We start from the raw sequence: 23,991 nt of genomic DNA on the forward strand, positions 1-23,991 counted from the left end.
AAAGAAATCCTCTTAATTTTAACCATGTAACAGACTAATACAGCATAAACAAACACATTTTTAAAGTAAGATCACAATTTCCCTTTTTATTAGAACTGAAGAAAGATTTTACTACTTCCTACTGCAAAACCAATACAAACACTAATTTAAATATTTCCTTTTCAGCTGAATTTTGAATACTTATGAAGACTAAAACAGATACCTTTTTGCCACTGAAACTGACATGGCATGAGACCTTAATATGACATTTTTTGAGTACTTCAGAGAAAAATGGGGATTGTTTATACAAAAAGTGGAGAGAACTGGCACATTACCTATTTTCATAGCATTTTTTTTCATATACATTGTATTTGTCACCAAAACAGCTCAGTGGAACACAGTGTGCAGCACACATTGTGCCTTGTCATGAGCTGACAGCAAATGAAGAGAAGGTGAACCAAGTTGCAAAACAAAAGTATTTTTTTTCCCCTTCTCGCCGCCTGAGAAGATAAATGATCTTAGTTATATTAAAGACAAATGGGATATGGGATCCAAAGGGCTCGTTTTACGTTAACTGCATCTCACCAACAAAAATAGAGAAAGCAATTTCCTGGTGCATCAATTCCATGCCAGCACTTCCATGTACACTCTGAATTCCGAGGCACTGGCACACTGTGCACCTCCGGGTATCCTCACATCTCCAGCACGTCAACTGCTCCCCAGCAATTTCTTCTATTAAGGGAGGGCTCTCCCCCCCCCCCCCCCCAAAAAAAATACAAAGGTAAGGTGGATATGCCAGTACAAACCACCACGGCTGAATAAACATCTTCCTGTAGGTAACACCGTGTCAAATTACTCCTGTAACCAACACAAAGCACCAGCTCTCTCTCATATGACGTGTGTCACCACCCCAGTTCTTTCACCACTACAGTGCCCCTCACTCCTTTCTGTAATTTCTTGTTATTTTAAGGCCAGATTTCTTTCCTCACCCACAGCGGTCAGTATCTGGAAGTTCTCATCACTTCGGATTGCAAAGAATTGTACCAAAAAAGTCAAGATGGAAGAGAAGCTGAAGAACATGAAGTATCATAAAGTACTTCTCATCCATTTACCGGACTAGACCAGCATAAAACTGCAAACCTCATCTTTCCATCCTCCTTCTCATGTTCTGTATTTATAGGGTATTAAAATCCTCCTCCTCCTAAGCAAAGACTTGTTTCTAGTGCAACACCAAAGCAGTTTTAAATATCTGCGTACAGTCCTCAGCATTATAAAACCCTCTCTTCCTCTTCTCGACCCAGTCTCGTTGATCTGCTGTTATTTAACTCTTGAAGGCTACTTGAGACTCACCACGTTACTAAAGGTTATGTAACCCTTAAAAATACACTAAATTTTACATTTTTAAGCTCTACAGTAGAAACATACACAACAAAGCACAGTTGAGAGGTTTTTTCCCACCCCTCCTCCACTTATTCTAAACCAAAACATCTCAGGGATCTAGAATAGTGGATTTCTTTTTTTTACCAGCTTGTCGGCCACAAAACCTTTAGCAGTGCAGAAAACAGTATAATGAACATAAGCCGACAGAAAGCACTATGTCCTTTCCTCTGTGGCTTCCCACTGACCCTGCCTGAGTTGTCCATTGCCTGCAAAGCTGAAAGCTGCTGATCTAGAACCAAGTATCCTCTTACTGGTTGCTCTGCCACCCGAGAAGTTGCATTAAAATGGCATCACGTTCCTTAACTCCAAACTGACTCGCCTTTCTCCACATAACCTATTAACAACCCGTCCTCCAGAGCGTCTCATAAAATCCTACTCCCAGGAACAACCACCCAAACCAAAACACCATCGTTTAAGACGCCTCGTTTTGCCACGGATTTGAACGTGGAACAAGTCCTGCACACAGAACACTGCCCAACCCACCTATAAATAGGCTCAAAGCTCCAGGCTCAGGAGACTGAGAGCTCCACATGATCCTTGCAGCGTTCCCCAGCTTCACCTACATAGCCGTGTGCCGTAACACTGCCGGGCTGGGCAAACACCGAGCTGCTGCTGTGGCTTATGCAGGAGAGCACGGAGGGAGGGGAAAGAAATAAAAAAAAAAAAAAAAATCGAGGGAAAAAAAAAATAAATCACTGGGCATAAACAGCTCTTCTCGGGAGAGAAACACCTCCCTCTCCGGAGGCCAGAGCCAGCCACGGACAGGCTGTCACAGCTCGGCCATGACAGGAACAACAGCCAGGGACAGGCCCTTCAGAGAAGGTTTAATAGGGCCAGGGCCGAATGGACGCTCATGGTGAGCCAGGGCCTGGGGGCAATGGCAAGCGGGTCCTGGCCACATTCCATGGACAGGGGGGATTCAGGGTTGGGTAGGCAGCCAGAGCCAAACCCAGTCAGACTCCTTTGGAAAGGGGGCTTCAGGCTCCTCCCAAGCTGGCAGCCAGTTCTGTTCCCCATCAGACCGCACAGACAGGGCAGCTCCAGACCCCCCTGTTCCCAGTCCCTTGCCCTGGACAGGAGGGCTCCAGGCCCCAGAATGTCACCCTATCAGATCCTATAGGCAGGACACCTCCAAGTCCCCATCAGATCCCCCCACCCCCAGACAGGAGAGCTCCAGACCCCCATGGAACCCATCAGACCCCCAAGGACAGGAAAGCTGCAGACCCCATGGTCCCCATCAGAGCCCCATAGTCCCTGTTAGAGCCCCAAGGACAGGAAAGCTCCAGACCCCATGGTCCCCGTCAGACCCCCCAGCCCCGGGGCCACGTGACCGGCCCGAGGCGCCGGCACGTGGCCCCGACCGTAACAAACAGGCGGGTGGGCGAAGAGGGGCGATGGGGGGGGGGGCCGAGTTGCGCTGCGATTGGTCGGTAGGGCGCGGCGCGCGCCGGGGGGGCGTGTCCCCGCCGCGCCGCCCCCGGCGAATGGCCGGCGGGGGGGCGCGGGGGGGGTGGCCGCCACCTCCCCCCTGCGCCCCCCCCCCCGCGCCCCGCCGCCTTGGTGCAGTGCTGGGGAGGCGCCAGGCGGGGGCCGCGCGCGCTTTTCCCGCCCTCGGCGGGGCCGCCGGGCCCCCCCTGAGGGCGCCGCTCTCTCACACCCCCCTTGGCGGCACCGCCGTCAGCCGCGCCCCTTTTCCGGCACCCGGAGCTGCGCCCCTCAGCAGCCCGCGGCTGCCAGGTCTTGTCCCCGCACCCCACTTCACTCTCAGCCCCGGCAGCGCCTCCCGCCGCGAGCCCGCGGAGTGCGAGACCGCTCTGGCGCTCCCCACACGACCAGCGCTTCGGCCCTTCTCCCCGCACGCACCCACCTGTGGGGCGGCCTCGGCTGCCTCCATCATCGCCCCGCCGGGGAGCGCTTAAATATCCCCACGGCGACACCGCCTGTGCCACGGACCGGGTCTGCGAACGGCAGTGCGGCCCTCCCCGCCTCCCCCCACCCCCCCCGGCCCGGCCCGCCCCGCTCCGCATCTTGTTTTCTCCATACGCACTTGGAAATGCGTATGGAGAAAAGCGGGACCGGGGGGGGCACCGCTGTTATTCCCGCTCTATTCGGGATACCCACGCAGCACCGAGGAAAACAACGCCGCGCAGCCCCGTCCTTTCTCCACACCCCCCCCCCCCCACCACTCCGCGCTGTCACTTGGCTGCTTCCCCCATGTCGCGACGCGCACACACTCCCCACCCCCCCCCGCCATGTCGCGACAGCACCCCGCGCACCTGCCGCGCCGCGAACCCCCCAGCCCCCGACCCGCCCTGTCCTACCGGGGTGCGGGGAAAGGGACGCTCGGTTCTCCCTCACCGGGGGAAGCAGCGAGGTGCCGGCGCTCCGCCAGGTGCGCGGGGGCTCCGCGGGTGCGGAGCGGGGGGAGAGGCGGGGAGGGGGTGGCAGGAGCCGGGATGGAACCGGGATGAAGCCGGGATGGAGCGAGCCTCCCTCCTCCCGAGTTCCCTGTCCGCCCCCCCCCGCCGCTTGTGTTTACCTCAAGTTTGAATTTTATCTGCGCAACATGAGCTGGAATGCGGACATGGAGGGCGGGAGGGCGCGCACACACCCGGCGCTCCGCGGGGACACCGCGGACACCCCGCGCACACAGACCCCGCATCCCCTCGGCGCACACACCACGCCCGCACCCTGCGCCCCCCGCCCCGGTCCCGCCGGTAACTTACCTTCGCCACCGGCTCGCCTCCTTCTCCTCCTCCTCCTTCTCCTCCTCCCCGGGGGAAGGTGCCGCCCGCAGCCCCATCAGCGGGGCGGACACCGCGCTCCCGGCGCGCCGAGACAGGTGCAACCGGGGCGGGCGGGTCGGGGGGCACCGCCGCCTCCCTGGGCTCCCCCACTGCTTCCCTCCGTCCCTCCCCACGATGTTGTTTCGTTATATCATGTCCATCATGTGACACCCGGAGGCCTCTCTATGGAAACTTAAAGGGGACTTTCACGTCCGCCGCCGCCGGACCTGCCGGTACCCCCGTGGGGCTGCGAGCCCTGCCGGTGCCCGCCTGCCCTCCCTCCGCTACCTCCCTTCCCGGGGGGCTGCGCTCCCTCCGCTACCTCCCTTCCCGGGGGGCTGCGCTCCGTGGTCCTTCCGCCCTTTGCTTAAAGCAAGTTGCTGCGCTTCCTTCTTCTATTATTATTTATTAGGGGTTGGTTTGGTGTTTGTGTTTTAGGTTGTTTTGGTCTTTTCTTGCTTTTTCCCCTTCTCTTTTCGCAGAAAGGAATAGCCGGGGAATAAACGGCCGGGCAGGCACCGTGCGGAAGGATGGGCCCCGCTCCTGGAGGCTGCGGGATCCGGTGCTCGTCTGCGGCCGCGGCGAGTCGGGTTCTGGAAGCGGCAGAAAAAACAAAAAATCCAAATCAACCAAAAGAAAAAAAACCAAAATAAATAAGGCGGAAAAACCTCTTGTTTGTGTCGGAGGGAAGAGGAGCAGATGTGAGCGGTTCTGCCCGTGCGGGGTCGATGCGGTGATCGCTACCGCCGCGTTTAACTCTGCCGGTCGGTAGCGAAGCGATTTCGCCGTCGCGACCCGTCGCACCGCCGGCTCCCGACAGCCGGCTCTGTGCCGAGCTGCTGGAAGGAGCCGCTTCTAGGGATGTGCGCTGGCCACTGCAACACTACCAGCAAGCAGCCAGCCCTCACAGAAAGAAAAGGGGAAGATGCCGACAATTACCCGTGGTTCGGACAGCCCCCGGTTCCCCGCGCATCTCGCTGCCCGGCCGCAGCCGCCGGGGGTTCGGGGCCGGCCGGCGGCAGCGCCGCGCTCCTCCGGCTGCTGTTCCGCCTTCGGTGCTGAAGTGGGTTTTATTCCCTGCTCTCCACCAGCCCCCAGGATTTGGGTTCAGGGAGCTGAAGCCCACCCGTTCCACGGTCCCACCACCGGGCTGACAACGCGCAGGGGGCTCTGGGGGTTTTCCCCATGGAAGGTTCCTGCAGGAGGCCTCTGTTTCTTAACTGGTGGCATCACATCGATGTTGGTAATCAAGTGCAAGGCTTTAGGGGCTAGACTGAGAAGAAGGAGATAGATTTGTTGTTTAAAACTGAAGGAGGAAAAGCAATCCCGCATTCACTCCTTCCTTACAGCCTCCATCAGCCCCTCAACAGATTAAAAAAGCATGATCCACAAATGCAGTAAATTTTAAGTTGGGGATTTAATTTTTTTATGTCCCACCACGTTTTCTTTAAGGAAGTCATATAAACGACTTTTTTCCAGCTGCTGGGTTGGTGATGATGGCTGTCAGCCACTGGAGGGGACTGGAGCCACCCGGCCACTCGGCACAGGCCCAATTCTGCAGGGACAGTGGATCATCTCCCTTAGCTCTCCCATTTGTGCTTTGGACTTGAAATACCTGTTCTTTGCCCCACTCATTTCCAGGTGCCCATGCAATGGGCTCTGTATTTAAAAGATCAGTGTTTCAGATATCTCTACTATTATTTTTTAATTTTTTTAATTTTTTTTTTTTAGTTTTGTAAAAATTACTAATGATTTTAGCTGAAAAGAGTTAACAGACTGAGGAGCAGTTCATCCTTCTTTCCTTACTTCTTCTCAGTCTTCCTTCTATCCACCCTACACTCTGTTTATGTTTATCTCTCTTTCCCATCCAATTTTGGGGGAATTTCCTCTCTGGGCTCCTTTCTGCCGTTTATCCAGGCTGTCCCACTGCTGTGGAGCCTAAGTACAATTTGCCTTGCTTCCCGTATCTCTGGGCCTCCTTTCCCTGCCTCACTAAGCCTCTTTTTATTCCGTATTCCCTTCTTCAGATCATCCTTAAAGGAGGAAGAGGCTGGAGCTGGGATTTAAAGTAGTCTTTTAGGAGTACTGCCAGAACTGATCTGTTTTACTCTGCTGCTGCTGCTGTTGCTGTTCTGCTGTGTCATGGGAAGAGTTTCCTCTCCACACCAACCCTTGGAAGCGGCACCTCGGGCAGAGCCGCTCGCTGCAAACCCCGGCCGTGTTTTACAAAGCCCTGGGTAAGTTTGTCTGGTGCAGGATCGAGCCTGGAAGGAGAATGCCTTCCTGTGCTCTGACCTGGAGGGCTGTCCACGATTTTGGGAGATTTGCAGGAGGCAGAGTGGCGGCAGCAGCAGTGACAGCGCATCATCGCTCAGCTTTATTTCATTTTCTCAAGCCAAGATGCTCTAGGTTACAGCCCAGCAGAAAAGGAAAATGAAGCATTTCTGTCAAAAGGCAGCTATTTCCCAAATTTGCTTTAAATTATTGCAAGATCTTGCACTAAAAAAGAGCAGAGATTCTGTCTCCTCTTAAAAAATGTTGTTAGTTATAAAATCTTTACGATCTTGGCTCTCTCCTCCTCAGCCTGTCTCCTTCAAAAACTTACTTTCAAAAATGTGAGGTTTAAAGATGACTCTTCTCTCTCTCTCTGTCCCCCCTCCCAAATTTATGTTCCTTGGAAAGGCCTGAAGAAGCCTGAGGCTGTGTCTGCCCATGAATAAACACCGGTGTGTACATACACGTGCATATCCATGCACACTCACAGGATTTAAAGCATCCCATTGAAGTCCACATATAGGAAAATCCTTCATCATGTGATAGGCTTTAATATCTGCCTTAATATTAATCCCTAACTGATGCACTCTGTCTTCATATGGTGGCAGATCACAGGAGGCTCAGTAGCTGGGGCTCCTGTGCAAGTTTTTTAAAACTGCCAGATAAAATCCCCTGTTTGCCATTGGATTAATTTGTTTTTTCATAGTAGCTACCTGGGAATTGCTCATCTAATGAAACCAAGTGAGAAAACTTTATAGGGCTCTGATCTTGTTTTTCCACAGTTAAAAAGAAAGACCTTGTCATGAGGTCAGGACAAGATCTGATGTTATTACACAAGGAAATGGCTAAAGGACCCTGCAGAGTTATTCAGGTGCTCGGTTGGTGATAACGCTCCTAGATTTTATTGTAGCTTGAGTTTTGGAGATGGTCCTGCTTAATTGTCAGAGTTGTCTTTGCTTCTTTAGATCCATTTTTGTTGTTGACACTGAATTTTCTTGTTTCACTTCTCTTTCGAATTAATTTAGCTTTTTAGTTCCCATGTGTTAAAAAGTGCAGTTTCATTTAGACTCTCAAGAGAAAAAAATCTGATTCCAGACAGCAATTTGCAGCAATATATTTTCCTTGCCACTCACAGAAAAACATCACTACTCCAACAGATCTGGGTATAAACAATGCTGACAGGCCCTCAAAACCAAAATCAAATTGTGAAATTGAGGCAAATAGCCCAGAGAACCCGAAACGTTCTGGTTTCTAAAATGCTGGCTGCTATCAAAAATAGGATAGAATAAAGCTTTGTTTACATGTAAAGCAGAGTGTTTGTTGATCAAGTTTCTAAGGTGATGTAGCAGGAAATACTGTTCTTGGGGAAAATGACATGAACAAAGCATGAAATTATAATTCAGCAGCTATTTGTCAACTGATAGCAGAAGAAAAAATGTGTATTTATAAAGCAGTGAGAGGTTTTCATTGAACTTTTTCCTTTCTTTTGCTGGCATCTATGAAGGCAGCTTCTCACCTGCTCTGCTTCTGGATATAACTACTTGCAAGAGCAGAGCTAAATCATTTATCAGAAGGAATGTTTCTATCAAATCCAAATATCTATACTGGCTGCTGTTTCTATGTCACGTCACAGATGAGATTGATGCTCAAGCAAGGTTATAATGTACCTGCATTTTCTCCAGATTGGTGCCAAGCTTGCTGAGTCATTTTCCCTGTTCCCATTCTGCAGCCGGCTGCTCGCTCGCTATTCCCTGTTATTTGTGTGGGTCGTAAGCTCAGCAACAGATGAGAATAAATGCTAATATTTCTTTAGGCTGCCTCCCTAAGGAAATAAAGGTTCTGCTGCGCTACTTTTCTGTGCAGGTATGTGTCCATCCTCCTCTCCCAAAAGCTTCTGAACCCATTAATGAATTCCAAATGAATCTGGGAGGAAGCAGATACTTCAAACTCAGTTATATTCCTGCAAGGTGCACACGGGCAGGAGGGAGAGACTCAGATCAGGAATTGAAGCAGAACTCAGCCCTAACGCCTCCGGGTTGGCACCCACCTTCAAGCCACCAACCCACCCGTGGCAGGCAATTAATCTCTGTGTAGTGACTCTGAGCCACAGCGCTGCCTGATCCTGCCTAGTACAGTTTTCTCTGGCTGGCAAGGGATATAATGGAGAAGCAGAGGAACAGGGCTAACTCAAGGAAGGAGCTGTTTTCAAGGCAAAATAACAGGGAAATTTAAAGAATATCACTATAAGCAACAGAAAAGTTAATACCTGGGAATGGCTGTACATTGTTTGGGGGAACGATTTAGCTTTTGTGTCAGTTCCAAAACAAACCATGGCAGAGGAGCAGGTCAGGCTGTTCCTAAAGCCAGCACAGCTGGCAGGCTGGTGCCATTTTGCTCTTGGCACTAAAGCTAAAGGCCAAGATCCCCCACCCGCACATCTTCCAGACGTGGATGCGTTTCCTCTGCAATGCCAGCATCAGGTGAAGAGCAGCCTCAACCACAGGCTTCAGGCTACTGCATCTGACAGCCTCACTCTCCCACCCTCCTTTCTGGCATAGCCTGGCTGTAGCTGAGGCTCAGAATTGGTTTATGTTTGAGAAGAGCCAAGCCTGGGGTGTCTCCTCATGGATAGTGCTGGGTCTCTACCTTGGCTGGAGCTTTCCTAGCTGCCTAACGGAGATGGGAGAGCTCCAGCCCTTCATGTTCACCTCAGGGAATGCTGGTCAGGTCAGGACTACAGACAGGATCAGATCCATTCTCACCTGAGAGCAAAGGATTAATTTATGTGTCCTTTCTCCACCAGCTACACCTTTCTGGGAGCAGCCACTGGAGGGGGGACACCCTGATGCTGCACGTACCATACGTGTTCATCTCCATTGCAATTAGTTTGATGCAACTAACAGCTCCAGCGTGACAAACTCCAGGCTAAAAAAAGCCAGGACTTCATCTGCATAAACTGGATGCACAAAGTATGTATTGTGTGTCACCTCCCTTATGTCCCACATTTGTTCCTGCAGCAAATGGCATATGCTCCAGCAGTACCACGTGGTCTGAACGGACTCCTGGAAATACAGCAGGGATCTGATGCTGGTAGTCTTTGAAATTAAGACATTAATTGCGATCCTGCTTATGGACTTCTTCTGGAAGGAAGATTTTTGCATATAAATTAAGATTCATTGTCCTCTGATGAATAATCTATAAAACTGGAGTCACCCTCTCCATCGATGAGCAAGTTATTATTTCTGGTTTAGCTGTTAGACACCAACTGGGACCAGAGGCCTCGTTCTCCTGGCCACTGTGTAGTCACACCCAAGAAGATAACCTCTGCCTTCAAGAGCTTACAAAGCAGAACAACAAAAGAGGGAGCAATATAACACTCAGGCAGAGCAAACACAGTGACCTTTTGCAAATGTCAAGTTAATACCATGATCTGGAAGTGGAAGGGACTCATCAGAGGGTGGGTGGGTCAATGAAGACGGGACACACTTCAGAGCAGGGGGATGAGATGAAGGAAAAGCCACAGCAGAAGCTGCATGGTGTGAGATGCAGAAGGAAGTGCATGCAGAGCATTCTGTGGTCAATTGGCACATCCAGGATAAAAAACAGGGGAACGAATCTGATGACCCCAGCCACAGCTCACAGAATAACCAGCTCCCCAAAGTCTCACAGCCTGGAGAAGGGAGCTAGAGAGAGCAGGGGTGGACAGAGCAGTTCCTCCTAAGTGTGGGTTCTGCACTGGCGGCTGGAGGTGTGATAACCCTGTTTTGGGGCTGTTGCTCTCCGTGGCTCAGCCTCCTGCAGCTGTGTTTGCTGCAGCTGAGCCTCAGGGCTGGAGTGAGATGTAGTTCAGCTCTAAGCTGCTCCAAGTCCAGGGCAGCACATAATTGAATATTAACGGAGCAGCTCTAGGAGCTGCTGGGATTCAGGAAGTCACAATTCCTTCTCTGCTGCTCCTTTGCCTTCGTGGGAGGTGATTGCTGGAGGCCTTAATGGATGTGAGACATAATACGCTTCCCTCACATTAGCCCCAGTTAGCAACCTGAGGCTTTAACCACATCCTACCCTCTCTGATCATTTCCTCATGCACCTCTTGAGCAACATGAGAAGTGCAGTAGCTGCAGCCAGCCCAGCGACCAAGCAGAGAGGTGCAGAGACTATATGAACACTGATTTCACACCTCATCTCCCCAGTGAACAAAGGGGTCCCACCTTTAAGGAGCATCAAAATTTACTAAATATACATTATTGAATTCCTGGTCTCTGTATCATCCTCCTGCAAACAGGAATTATTTAGTTGCTGGGTGGGGATGCCATGAGCATCATACAAGATCCATAAAGTGATATTTAAGTTGAAAATCTTTGGTACCGTGCCTTTATTAAATATTCAAGGTAAAATACAGCAGCAGGTTCATAGGCACTAGGGTCTCTCCATGCTGCCTGACCAGCTGAACTGACTAGTTGCCCTGTCTAAAAATATGGATGGATATCTTTCCCTCCTCAAATTCATGCTTCACTGAGAAGTTCAGTCTGTAGTCATGCTACTTTTATGGAGGAAGCAAAGTGCTTTACAAGAAAAGAGATGCCCACAGAAACCCATCCCTGCCATCTGATCATTCAGAACTTGGTGTAAGTCTAACAAGGAGGAAGGCAACATGTTCAGAGTACCAGAAAATTCCCTAAGACCCTGAGGGACGTGCTTAACATCAATCAAAGTCTAAAGTTCCTCCTCTTGTCTTAGTCTCTTTTCCCTTTTTTTTTTCTCTCCTTTTTCTCACTTTAAAATTCACAATATCCTTGACTTATCATTTTCCTTCAAGTCCACCAGTACTTGTTTATTACATAATTGCTTTCTTTTTCAAAAAACATGCTCCTCTATCTCCCTTTTTTCATTAGTTGAAGTACAATGGACTCTACCATGAGACTGCTCCTGGTTTTGTTTGATTTCTCTTTTCCTTTATCACTACCCAGAGACATCCAGCAGATTGTTTCATAATCTTCCTAGAGTTCAGAGAAAGTATATTTCTTCCAGATAGGAATATAGCCTGCAAACGTCCTCCTCCTTTTTCCTCACCACCTGCTCCTCTTGAACAACACTTCTGGCAAACTTTATCCATGTATTTTTCCTTTATTCACAAATTAGATATTCCTTTTTAGGGAAAAGTGAGGAACACACTGTTTCCCTGGCATGCAACGTGTGTTTTTGAATGGCTTCTTTGCTCTCCAGCATGCTCCTGAATTTTTGGAGCCCTCAGGAGCAAGGACCTCATCACCACATTCAGCCCCAGCAGCCACATGCTGTCTGTGGGAGGTCTGCAGAAAAGGAGGCTCTTCATTCTGCTTGTGGTGCATTAGGGAAGAGAATTGGTGGAGCTCTGCAATGCACAGGAGGAAGGATTGCTTTTGTTATTGGTCAGGGAATCTCTGTGCTGCATTTGGTATCACTGGCTTCCTGCTGTTGTTGGATAATTAATTAACACCAACAGAGTGTTTGAAGCTCTGCTAAAGTGCAAACACAGGATTAGCATCAATATTTCACATTCTGGTCAGGCATGGGGAAGATGGAAGCACTGTCACACCTTGAGGAGACAGTCATGGAACAGAGGAGATGGAGAAAGACCACGAATTTTCCTTGGTGCCCTGAGCAGGATCCAAACATCCCTGAGAGAAGCTGATCAACTTCCAGAGAAAAATACTTACAAATTGATTTAGAAATTATAATTCAAAGAAATTTGCTTTGAATTAGAAAGCTTTTGAGTTTAATTTGTGGAGTCTTCTTCTTTCCCAGCTATCCAGTAACAACAATCTTTGCAAATTTATTTCTGTGGGACCCAGAACAATTGTCAATAACCTTTTTATAAGTCTTCTATACCTTGAAGGCAGTTTTCATCTTCTGGAAAAAGCAACGAAAATCCTCCAATTGTTTTGAACCACTCATCATTCTCATTGCTTTCCTTCAGCCCCTGTATGATTTGTCTGACATTCTTCTACCTTCTCCTAGCACAGCATCCAAATCCCCACCTGGTATTTCCTTGTTAGAGTGGAATCATTGCTTCTGATGTTTTCCTCTTGTTCATATGCTCCAGAATAAGATTTGCTGTATTTTGCAACAGCTGTGTCCTCACCAATGCCTCTTTCACAGCTCTTTTTTATTGAATGCCTGCTTGACCAGCATCTTACCACTTTGCATTGACATATTTTGTTGCCTTTTACCTTACCAAATCTGGTTGATTTTATATTATTACTCAAATTTCCCAGCCACATTTTGGAACACATTCTCTGGAGTATTTATATAGTCTTTATTTTGTCTTCCAAATCACTAATGAAAATATTAGAATCAGGTCCAGGAGCAAACCCTGAGGGAGCCCTTTTGGAAAACCTTCTAAATCCAAAGGAAAGGAATTAGTAATTCTTATGTGAATACGTTTATTTTCTGTCAAGTATGTCTTAAGATGATTTCACAGAGATCATAGTTCCTGGTCAGCTTACGGAAATGTCATGTGAAATGGTGTTAAAACTCTGCTTCTTTCAAAATACATGACATATGCTCCCTCTTCCTTATTCTACAGCACAGTTGTTGAGTTCAAGGATGGAAACTGGATGGTTTTAACATCACTCCTCCATGACAAATCAAGCCTGACTGACTGTATGTTTTTCTATTGTCAGTCAAATGCTCACAAAGAGATCATTGCACCGTTTATTGTATTACAGTTTTTGCATTACATGCTGAACTGGCTGCTGTGTAGTTCCCCAAGTCTTGCTTCCCCTTCTTTAAAGACAGGCACTGTGTTTGCCCTTCTCACATCCTCTGGGATCGCCTCCCTTCTCCATGAGCTCTTGCAGATAATTACTCATGAGTCAGATTGCTCTGCCCAGTGCCTGAAGTGCTCTAGAGGGAACTTCATCCAGTCCTGCTGACTTGAATTTGCCTAACTTCTCTGAATGATTTTAGCAGTGTTTATTTGCTAGTTTGGATTGTCTTATCCTCTGCAGTAAAAGTGGTCCTGATAAATACCAGTTCATAATCTTTTTTTAAAATATTTTATTTTTCTCCATAGCTAAAGCATAAAAACTAATGAATGCTCCAGTCTTTTCTCTGTTGTTATTCCTGTTCTCTCATTTTCCATTAATTCAGTTATATATAATTTCCATTGCCTTCCTCCTATTTCAATATCGTTACAGAGCATCCTTTTATCGCCCTCTATATCCCTTCCTAATTGAAACTCATTTTGCCCCTGTTTTTTCTCATTTTAATCCTCCACAGTCACACTATTCTTTTACGGATGTAGTCTGTAAAAGACAAGTTCCTAGTCTTTTTTTCCACCTTAGTACATACAACTTGATGTTATTCCTCCTTTTTCTGCTTCCCTCACTCCTTCCTTTCCTTGGAGGAAGATGTTCCATTGTTTTGCTACGGCTTTCAACTTAATTAACCCCCACCTTCCTGTCCTCACCAATCTCCTCCCCGTTAGTCAGTCCAATCCCAAAGAGCTCCAATGCCCTTGTCCCACAGGAACTTTGCTCCATCATTTGCACTTCTGTTCCCTCCAAAGACAGTTTCACACCCTCCTGCTGGGCTTGCAAAGCAGTTTTTGTACAGTCCCTCTTTGCAGAGCAAAGAGGCTCATTTGCCAGATAGAAAACCATTATTCATTTTACTCCATTTTTGCAGATCTAATTAATGATCAGTTTGTCTCTTAAATCCTTGTTCACCTCTGCAATACGCCAGTCCTTACCCTGTCTTTTTTCTCCATCCAGAAGGATTGGAAGAGGACATTTCCCATCCCCTCATCTCTTTCCCTCCTCTTCCCAGGGTCTGCATTTAAAGCTAGGAGGCTTCATTAAAACCCTTTCTAGGGTAGTAGATGAGGATGATGCTCCTGCAGGCACTACAGAGATCACCTGCCTGCTGAGGCTCCCCTCTCCAGCTCAGTGTGAGACCAAGAAGGCTTTTAGGAAATGCAATTAAGGGGTCTGAGTGCACCATGTGCTGAAGCATCCCTTTACCCTTTCAGATTTATAGTGCCCAGTACACAGATGGCATTTTTTTTTCCCCACCAAAAATTGTGCTGCTATCTTTTAATAAATCAGACAACAAACCCAGGCCTATGTGAGATGTATTAAATTAAATCCCCAGCTCTCTGGGTCACCGTTCCTCATAAAATGATTACATCTCTAAACAAGGAAGAACACAAACCTACAAGGTCATAGAGACCTACAGTTCCATGTAGATCCACCTGCCTCTTCTTTCTCATTAACTGCACACAGCTGACTCTTGCTCAAGGCTTTCCTTAGGCTCTCCAGGCTCATGGGCACTCTCCACTGAGCAGGTCCAAGGACTGAGGTAGCATTTAAGCTCAGTGGATATATCTGCCCACTTCTATTTTGGCAGAGAGCATTAAACAAGCAGTTCTCGATGTCTGAGCAGTCTGTTCCACATTAGAGGGGCTACTGGTGAAGCTGAACATTTCTCCACAGTGGAGGCAGCCCTGGGCCCACAGAGAGCACTTGGTGGGACCCAGAAGTGTAGAGGTTATTAAGGTAACGAGGCTTTTTGCTGTCATTAACTGCCTATAGGAGATTATTGAAAAGACAACACCAGATTTTGCTTGAAGGTGCAGAGTGATGGGACGAGAGAAAATCAACCCAAGGGGCAGAAAAGGATGATAAAATTAGATATTAGGAGGGGGAAAAATACAACTAAAATAGTTAATTACTAGAACAGGAGTCCAGAGAGCTTTTGGGATCTCCATCCTTGCAAAACTTCCCTGGGAAGGGCTCTGGGAAATCTGATGGAAGGATGTGAGAGAGGAGCCTGGAGATTCCTGAAGGTCTTTCCCTCCCCAAATCTCTGTGATGCTGAAATCCTGTATGAGTGGGTCTGGGGCAGTCCTGTTGCTGTCCTGCTCGTTCCAGCTGATTGCCAACAAAATTACAAAGCTGCCTGAGCGTGTTGGTTCTGTTCTGCATAAATTTGTAAGGAGAATCCAAAGACTTTGCAGAATCCAAAGACTGTATAATAGGAAAATCACAGGTAATTACAAATTCATTGGTTTAAACCTGATCCCAAACAGCATCAAAGAAAATCTGATACAGGCTGTGATTAGTAATGAATTAAAGGATGCTAACCTGATTGATATGCCTGAACAGTTTTATGGAAAGTCTGTCATGTCAAACAAATGAATGTTTTTTTAATGAGAATGTAAGTTTGGTTAATAAAGATAAGCCTGTTATAAATTACTTAGATTTCTGCAAGTTATTGAACAGTTCCTGAACACAGTCCCAATTAAAGGAAAACGGTACAAAACCTAATCTGGGATACTAAATGGATTAAAAACTATTTCAGCAAGAGATCTTATAATGCAATTTGAAATTCAATTAGACTAGAGATATTGAAGTCTTCCATTTATTTATTTTGGACCCTGGCTTGTTCAGTGTCTTTGGGATTGACCCAGAGGAAATGATAATAATCATCACTGATAAACTTGAAGATGACGTGGAAGTTCCAGGCTCATGGCAGGAGAAAGCCAAGGAAATAAGGTGAATTTAAATACAATGAAGTGCAGTGTCACTGTTGTTAAATGTATGGATTGTGTTGGCAAGAAGAAAGACAACAGCCCAGAGTGTGGGAACAAAGAAACAGCCCAAATAATCCACTAAATGGGAACACGTTGAGAAAATTTTGCAGTATCCCAACTTAACTAACAGCAACCAAAGTTGTTTTTTCTTTTTCTCCCAAGAAAAAGATTTCAGAATGTTCTTAAAGATGAAGAAGAGATTGATTTGCCACCCAGGATGGCATTCAAGGAGCTGTTGCCAAGAGGTACATTCACCACCATGCAGGGATTTATATCAAGACAGGAGCAGGATGTTGCTGCTATCCACCTACTCTGCACCTTGCAGGCTCTTGGGACAGCATGGCCAGGATCCAGGGTGCCAGGCAGCTCCAGAAGGGAGCAAACCTCCACAGTGTGCTCCAGATTTCTCTTCATCCTCCCTCTTCCTCACTCACCAGCACTGGGCACCAACTGGTTTGTTGGTACAAGAGAGGCTGCAGCCTCCTTCAGCTGTCACATCCTGAATCCCTGCCAAGTTTGTGTTGCAAGAACTGATGCCAGTGTTTTTAACCCAGAGTGTATTTGGCCCCTAGTGTTCTCCATGACATAGAATAAACATTAGGGAGGAGATTCAGTCTTCAATGAGAAATGCTTTCCCATGATACGTTTTCATTTTGGCATGCACACTGTTTATGATGAAAGGATCCTAAAATAATTGTATTAGATGAACCGTCTGTTCTTCTTGCTTTGAGGCCAGTACAGCATGACATTTCAGAGATAAAATGTTGTGGAACAGCCTCTGACTTACAGCCCAATGGAACTTTTCCGAAGCCATCTTTCTCTCTCTTTTTATTTGCTTGAGGTTTATAACCTGAAAACATCAAGCTTGCATCACACCGTTGCCAAAAGATTGTCCTGTGCATTAGCGAAATCTTAAATTATCACCAAATTATTTTTTTCTTCAGAAGTCTGATTCACAAGCAGTCAGCTCCCCTGTGGAAAAAACTCCACCTTTCCAATTCAAAGGAATTCTAGGATTCACAAGAAGTGCTAGATTTCCAAGAGGGGACTAGCTGTCCTTAGAAGAACTTATTTCTGCCTACAAGTTCAAGTGAGTCTACGGGACCTTAAATCAAAGGAGCCCAGTGCCAGGTCAGTTGCTGAGTAACTGATCCTGATCATCACATTTTGGCCAGCTGGATGAATGACAGCAACAATTTCTTGGGACTGCATCTGGAGTCTTTTGCATTTTCTTTCCTGCAATTAACTCATGACTGCAACCTTAACGAGGGGAGATTATTTTGAGTTGCAGGTGGGCGGGTTTGTGCCACGTCCTTTGCACAAAGGTATGGAATGATAAAACCTCTGAATCATTATGTGCATTACTGCAATTATTGCAATTACTGGGAAGTGAGGGGAGCCCCTTGCCAAATGCTTTGAGAGCCACAGGTGAAAAGCGCTAGCCGAAAGCCATATCATTCACGCTGGGCCAGATCCTGCCTGGCTCCTTTGGGAAGCACTCTGTAGCTGGAAACCAAAGAGGGAAAGGTTTAGCAGGTCCTTGCTGCTCTTTTATAGAATAGTTTGGATTAGAAGGAACTATAAATATCACCCAGGTCCAACCCCCTGCCACGGGCAGGGACACCTTCCACCATCCCAGGTTGCTCCAAGCCCCATCCAACCTGACCTTCAATGTTTCCAGAGATAGGGCAGCCTCAACCTAATACAAACTCTGCTTTGTGGGAAAGGTGGGATCCCATCACGCTGTTCTTGATGGACGGACCTGGTGCTCTTTGAAGGAATTCAAAGCTGCCTCTCTACTTTCACCAGGTCACTCAACAGCAGCCCTGGGGAACATAAGCTGTCCCCAACACGTTCTGTGGCCTTTGATGCACCTTGGAGGACTCTCCCCGGCATGTCTGCAGCTCTTTGGCTGTAGACAGTGATCACACAGGACTCAAGCTGAGCCTTTACCAGCACAACTATTTCTGTCGCATTCACTTGGGATAGTTGCTTCATGGCTGAGATTTTTGAAAACTACTGAGGACAGTGATAAATGGAGGATGCTGGAAGTCTCAGCCTAAAACATGACAACTCCTGGCTCTAGGAGCTTGGGACTGGCACTCCTGCCTGCACCTTAACGAAGAAATGGGACAAGCCGAGCAAGGCTTGTTGGATCATTTATTTATTGTTCTGTGCAAAGCACAGGGTGTAACTATCACCAGTCATTTTTGGCTATTGAGCTAGCACCAGACATCACTACGTTACTATTAGAGCAAAACATATTAGCTCATCATGAATTTACTTTTAGCCACAGTGACTGCACAGCTTTCCTGTTTTTGCGCAATGCTGCAGGACGTGAGACAGATCCACAGTCACGAATTCCTCCTGGGTGGAGACTTGCTTATTGCAAACTGCCCCCTGGGCGTGTGGGCATCGCAGAAGGTTGTCTGTTGGACTGCTTGGAGCTTGGTCTGATCCAACAGTGACATCTACATCAAGATCAGGGCACAGGGACAAGCGTTGCCCACATTTTTAAATTTTTAGTGTGGTCCCAGCTCTAGTTTTGGCCAAGGCTAATGTATGCTGTCCCAGATCATGTCGGGGCACAATTCTGACCTCTTCTGCTGGGTGGTTGGACTACGAGGTCCCTGTTCTGGAGGGTGAAAGAGTTTATCCTGGTGGCCAGGTGCTGCCAGTTGGACTCAGGGCCAGATAAGACAGCTGCTATTGCTGATACTCCTCTACTCTTCCATAGCAGGGTACACCATTACCCAGGTGTACTCCAGGCCTTTGGTTTGTCACATGCTTTTAATGCAACTAACAGATGTATTTCCAATTGCTTAATACTTCATAGCAAATTTTCCCCAAAGTACGTGGAAGTATAATCCTAAAGACCTCTTGCTCTTCAGTTCATCCTATTTTTCCAGCATCACTTTTTCTGCCCTCCTGTGACTTCTCCAGATAAACACCTCAGAGAGAGGTGCTAGGAAATACTCAGTAGGCGAGGTTGTCCCAAAGCAGAGCACTTGGCAGCACAGCCAGCACGTACAAACCGTGGCTGGGACACAGTCCTGGGCCCTTGTCTGCTCCTTCTTGGGGGTTGTTGATGTGGTTTGCATAAGAACATCCAAAAATGTCCTCTAAGGACCCAGAATAGGCATTACAGGTGTATGTTCTGAACGGATCCCTGGATCTCACAATCCACTGTATGGGATGAAGCTTGGCCTGGGATGTTCTAAAAGGGACATTAGCAGTGCCCACAATGAAAAATCAGATCCTTGGCTCCTGGACCTTCTTTGTGTGTCCAGAGCTGGGCAACAGAGCTGGGGAAGGCTCTGGAGCCCCAGAAGAGGCTGAGGGAGCTGGGAAAGGGGCTCAGCCTGGAGAAAAGGAGGCTCAGGGGGGACCTTGTGGCTCTGCAGATCTCCTTGACAGGAGGGGAGAGCCGGGGGGAGCTCTGTCATTCCCAGGGACAGGACAAGAGGAAATGGCATCAAGTTGCACCACGGGAAGTTGAATATTAAGTTGAATATTAGGAAAAATGTGTTCATGGAAAGGGTGGTCAAACATTGGAACAATCTGCTCAGTAAAGTGGTGAAGTCACCATCCCTGAAGAGATTTAAAAGACATGTGGATGTGGCAGTTGGGGACATGGATTAGTGATGGGTTTGGCAGTGTTGGGTTAATGGTAGAACTGGATGACCTTAAAGGTGTTTCCTGCCCTTAATGATTCTGTGATTCTATGGCCATGTCCTTTATCTGTACTCAAGGACAGCCAATGTGCACCATCCTGTTCTCTGTGCCAGGGACATCCAAGCCCCTGGGAGAGCACCAGGTCCATACCACAAGCCCTGGAGCAAGAGGACCAGGGCTATCACGGGAAGCCCCCTGAGGCAGCACCCATGGGGTGCTGCCCACGCTCTCCTGGCTGGCTCTTCCTGTCACTCCCAGGCTGGCTCCTTGCTCTTTAAGCCAATCACAGAATCCCAGAATGGTTTGGGTGGGAAGGGACCTTCAAGATCATCCAGTCCCACCTCCTGCAATGGGCAAGGACACCTTCCACTATCCCAGGGTGCTCCAAACCCCATCCAACTTGCCCTTGGGCACTTCCATGTGGAAGGAGCTATTCAACCCTGCAGGTCTTCCCTGACTCAGCCTGGAAGTCATGGGGCTGTGCAGCCTCAATGGGGATATTACACACACCTTCTGTTGACACTTCAGTTTTTGTTAATTTTGGGTAAACACGCTCTCTCCAGAAGAATAAGCTGTCTTTTGCATTATGCTGACTTCTTGCTGCTAAAATATAAAAAGCACATGGGCTTCTGCTGACGCAGTTATTCCAGCAAAATGTTTAAGTATGGGTTTAGCCTAATTCTTTGACAATATTCCCAGATTTATTACATGCAATGAGCAAGCACAGAACAAGTATTTCACTGACAACCTCTGGATTGGAAACAGACACAAAGAAATCATTTCTCTTCTCTGCAACATCCTAATTGCCCCTTTTACTCTCTGATGGACTGAAAGATTGCCAGTTTCCTTCCAGATTTCCTTACTCTGTCTCATACATTAAGAAAATCTGATTTTTTTCTAATGCCCTTTCTTGTTTGCAGTTTGATTCTCCCTTAGTCTTTTCAATATCCAGGTGATACCAGACCTTCCAAGGTTTAAAGTCTACAATTTCAATACATTTTAAGTGATTTTAAGATCACTTTTATTTCCATTTGTATCTGTAGATATTTAATGTGATTTTTGTGCTGTGCTACCAACTTTTTAGTACTATCAAGTTGTACATTTTAATAAATACTAAAATAGCTGAAAGACAGTCCACTTGCAAATGAAAATCAACTGCAATTTTAATGTTATGTAATATAGCTTTATGGGGAAAAAATCTCGTAGAACTGGGTAAGGAAAGAAAGCAGTGGGAGTCAATAGAAATGTAACTCAGTTTTATGGAAGTTATTTTAAAAATCTTCAGAGTTAAACAGAGAATAATTTAATTTTTACAGAGTTTTTAATAACCTCTGAAATTCTATTGCACTGATTTAATATCAGCTAAGAGCTCAACAGAAAGGTATAATTTCCTGCTAAATTCTATAGGATCATAACGTAGGTTTGTAACCTAAAAATAATTTTATGCTCAAGAGAGCATCGTCTCTAAGAGAAGACTGCCTCCCCCCAGCTGCATCTCTTTGTAAGATGTTTTAGCTCCAGAACCCTTTGCTTGCATTTTGTTTCTTATATTTCATCTCTACGCTGTTGGGAGGAAAAGAAGAGGCTACCTATTTCTTGTCTGCTTAATAAATTCAACTTCTTCCCCTGTTTGCCCAAATCTCTGCTTTTGGAAGCTCCATATCATGTCATAAATGCTACTTATTTGAACAAACAGGGATTTATTTACGGCACTGAAAGAACTTTTTGTGCTCCCTGCCTCATTTGCAACATTATTCCCGATTGATTTCTGCCATACCTATTATTGACTTGCCAGCAATATTCCAAAGTAAGGTTGGGTCTATGTCAGAAAAATTTGTTGCCTCACACTGAGCCTTTTTCAGCACCGTTTACTCAATATTGTTCCTCTACCCAGCTACTGCTCCAATAAACCAAAACAGCTCACTGTTGTCTGAAATGAAGAATAATTGGAAACACCATGCCTGCTTCTTTCAGCACAAGTAACAATTCAGCCATTTAGGGCTCCTCTAACACTCCTGAGCACTGAACAACTCAAACCTTGGCTTCCTGCTAGTCAGGAATATTCAAACTCACAAACTCCTGGCAGCGTTTGCCTCCGCGCTGCACAAGGACAGGGTGGTCGGGATAAAGCCACACAAGGGATCTGAATCACCACGTGAAAAATCTGATGGGCAGAGCAGCAGCAACTTACCTGAGCACTTCCTAGCCCAGGGCTTGCCTGGCATGTGGGAAGTAAGGAAGCCTTGAAAATGTTCTCCAGGAAAAAGCTGCACTGGGTCTGCTGGTGAGCTTTTTAGGATTGCCTTTGGCTCCCTGGGTTTGTGCAGATCCCTCATGAGTCTCCTGGGCTCACAGTGTGAGAATGGAGAAAACCACCCATATTTCACCTGGGATGTTGAAACTCTCAGAGGATTGGATGTGGGACCCTGGAGGACACACAGGATACCAGAGGTAAGGCTGGGACAGATCCCACCAGGGCTGGATGGCAGTGTACTTCTCCAGGTAGTTGACTCCATCCCTCAGAGGGAACATTCCAGGACCTCACTGGGTGATTACACTGAGCTATAACCTCAGCAAGGCAGTCCTCTGCCTGAGATAGCAAAGGGAATATAGATCCAGCACAAAGCACACCAGTGTTGTTTCCCTCCCAGCAGCTGGCTCTGACTCATCCCTTGGTTTCCCATCCTACCCATGACAGGGTGATGCACCTTTGATGTCACCTTCTTCTCGGCTTTGACACCCCCATGACACATCCAGTGGCAAAAGTGTCTCCCCCACTTTGACCTCCTTGAATTTCAAGCCCTCTCCTGTTGTCTCAGGATCACAGGGATGTTGTGTCAGGAGCTCCCTTTTGCTTAGGAAAAGGAATTTCAGTCTTTAAACACAAATATCTCCTGGCTTTTCAGGAAGACATGGGCATGACACACTGACCTGTCTCACCTTTGCTCATCCAATGGAAAAGGCACAGGACACTCCACCATCCTTTGATCCTTTCAGTCAAAGTTGGACTTGATGATATTGAGGTGTTTTCCAACCTTAGTGATTCTATGATTCTGTGATTTGAAGGGATTTGCAACCATCACAAATTTCACTGGGGAATCAAACCATCTGGGAATGGTTCTTTCCATCAGAGTTGGATTCCATGGGCAATGAAGACCTGTGAAGCTTTCCCAGAGAAACGCCCCCAGCATAGTCTGAGCTCTGGTTTTGTTGCTTTTTTTTTTTTTTTTGGAAGATATAAACCCAAGGTCCAGGATGAACATAGAGCAATAGGGACTTGCATGGTGAAAGTACCTGAAAAAATATGTGGAGCTTGTACTTTACTTTTGGACCAGAAAAATTGGAGCAGAAGAATCCATGAGTTGCCCAGATGATGGATGGACGGATGGATCCCTATGAAACAATGGCATAATGTTGGTCCAGCTTCCACCCAGGCATCCCACTGGGCTGGATTTCACCTGTGTCCCAGGCAGGAAAGAGGAAACGTCAGGAAAACCCACCTCTGATCCCATTATTCATATTAATTGGCCACAGTTTAAAGCCTGTAATGAGAGAGGACGGAGGGAGGGGTCAGAACTCCATCAACAAACCTCACATCTGAAGGCACAGCATGGCCTGGGAGCACGAATCTGCTTCTACTCTTCAGCATGGGCAGAAATGCAGGCATGAAAGAGAATAATGAGGTAATTTTGACCCTTCAAAAAAAGGTAATTCTCACCCACCATGCAAAAATGGGGGAGTTAAATTGCCCAACACCCCTGTGAGTAAAACGGGCTCCTGTGTCCTTTGTACTGGTAACAGCAAAAAAAAAAAGTTGAAGATGGACACACAGCCCAGCAGAGCCAGCAGGAATTCTCAGGGGAGATGTCCTGGCTCTACTGAAATGGATGGAAATCCTGCCACCAGATTTTCTGGGATTTCAGCCCAGGACTTTTGGATACTTTCTGCACACTTCTCTTTCTGTCTCTGCATGATATAGTGAAGCTGCAAGAAGCATCAGATTGCATCATTGCTTGGGCATCCCATAAAAAAAGCCTTGGCAATGCATTTTTTGGGCTACTGGAGTAATTTTTGCCATCTCATGTGGCACATCTCTGAGTCTGTTTTAAAAGTATAACTGGCTGGCACAAAGGCATCCTATATTATATCATATTTATTTATTAGTCCCTGGAAGTCCACAGTATGAAGAGAGAGGTAGGGCCCATCTGGAAAATGTGTTACAGTCCATAAAACACTGTCCTTTGAGTGTGAAAGGTTAGACTG

The 23,991-nt window shown here is 47.1% G+C and overlaps 1 protein-coding gene and 1 long non-coding RNA gene across 6 annotated transcripts in view; one reads left to right on the forward strand and one right to left on the reverse strand.

The window, feature by feature from the left end:
* LOC102104603 (endonuclease domain-containing 1 protein-like) overlaps positions 1-4,229 on the reverse strand; it is a 158,513-nt gene extending 154,284 nt beyond the window's left edge. For all 5 annotated transcript variants that reach the window (XM_014259711.2, XM_014259708.2, XM_014259707.2 and 2 more), the window contains exon 1: positions 4,146-4,229. The gene's annotated coding sequence lies outside the window, so the exon portion shown is untranslated. The remainder of the gene's footprint in view (positions 1-4,145) is intronic.
* Positions 4,230-4,342: 113 nt separating this feature from the next.
* LOC106628599 (uncharacterized) lies at positions 4,343-9,698 on the forward strand. The gene is made up of 2 exons (XR_015772466.1): positions 4,343-6,442; positions 9,283-9,698. It is a non-coding gene; the product is annotated as an uncharacterized LOC106628599 (long non-coding RNA).
* Positions 9,699-23,991: the final 14,293 nt, after the last annotated feature.

The sequence above is a fragment of the Pseudopodoces humilis genome, chromosome 5, assembly GCF_049639895.1.
Source record: "Pseudopodoces humilis isolate 2021_Gansu_Grassland_sample_001 chromosome 5, ASM4963989v1, whole genome shotgun sequence".
Classification (NCBI taxonomy): Eukaryota; Metazoa; Chordata; class Aves; order Passeriformes; family Paridae; genus Pseudopodoces; species Pseudopodoces humilis.